Raw genomic sequence first — 1398 nt, 5'->3', positions numbered from 1 at the left:
GGAGAAAAACTTATATGTTTGTGTGGCTCCTCTGAGCCTAAAACCTCCCTGCAAGCATTCTCACAATAGCATAAGCTCTATCAAAAAAGAGGTGAAAATCTATCAACAGAACACAATCCACAGCCCTACAGTCATCCATGAAAGCATCCAGGAAGTCTTCACATTTGCAGGCTCGCCTTGGTCAAAATTTCAGGCAGACCCCCAGGAATTCTGGGAGAGCAGAGGGTCAAGCTGTAAACTCCAAGTGCTCATGTTCAAACACCAAGGGCTTTCAGCTCTTTCAATCCTCTTCCTGGAATTCTTGGGCGACCTGCCCTTTACTATGATTTGCTCCTCTCCTCCTGCTGTGACTGTGTGAAGGGCATCATCACATGGGGAGCAAGTACCTCCATCTCCCCACTTGCCTAAAATAAGCAGGCACATCCCATCCGTGAGACTGGAACTTGCAGGAGAAAATGAGAAGTGAAATCTTTCACACACACACACAGTTCTACTCAAACTATAAGCTTTTATTATTGTATTTTACAGATCATTCATTCAGGACATGCTGCGTCTGGGGTTGTTATCGTCTCCCTTTTGAATGACAGAATGTGCATAAAAGTCTCTTGCCCACGCTGAACTCACACGTGCCTGGCAGGAAGGAGCTCTCACGAAGTGCCAGCTGGATGTGAGCTTGCCCGGGCAGCAGCAGTGCTGTCCTTGTTTCTGAGCTGCCACCTATTCACTGGAGTTAGGTGGGTCAAAGCTGAAATTTAGCTTGGAATTTAAGTTTCTAATTGCATACCTTTCATTGTAGACTGATTAGGTTTTAGTCTGCTTTAAAATCACAAGGTCATCCAGTCACTCTAATATGATCATTTTGAATATGGAAATTTGTTATTCACATGCTGTACCTCAAATCAAAGAAAAAGCAGGCCTCAATATCACGTGTCAGGAAAAATTAGAAAATTGTTCCCTTTCCATTTTGCCACCCTGCTCAGTTTTCCTCATAAACAGTTCCAGCTTGGAAAACAAGAACCTCCCCCCTCAGACAGATGCAACAGTGGGAGGAAGGGCTTTGGTCTTAAACTAGAAGCTGCAGCTGAAACTCTCCCCGTCTAATCCTGCCGGCTGTGTGTATGGCTCACACCATCTTTTCTGAGTGGGGAAAACCGCTGGCACTGAACAGCTGAAAGGCTCACTGAAATCTACACTTCAAGAACAAGTTCAAGACAATACAACAAAACCCATAGACACTGACGCGATTCAACTAATGTCCATCACCTATTCTGCTAATGTCAGTGCTTTTCGATAAACTTCTCAACATCTGTGTTGGTAAACTTCTTAAGATTTGTTCTAGCCCAACCATGGTGACAAAGTTCCCTGGTAAACTTCTTAAGATTTGTTCTAGCCCAACCA

This window comes from Colobus angolensis, unplaced genomic scaffold, assembly GCF_000951035.1.
Source record: "Colobus angolensis palliatus isolate OR3802 unplaced genomic scaffold, Cang.pa_1.0 Scaffold233, whole genome shotgun sequence".
Taxonomy (NCBI): domain Eukaryota; kingdom Metazoa; phylum Chordata; class Mammalia; order Primates; family Cercopithecidae; genus Colobus; species Colobus angolensis.
Note: the sequence above shows the minus strand (reverse complement) of the source record.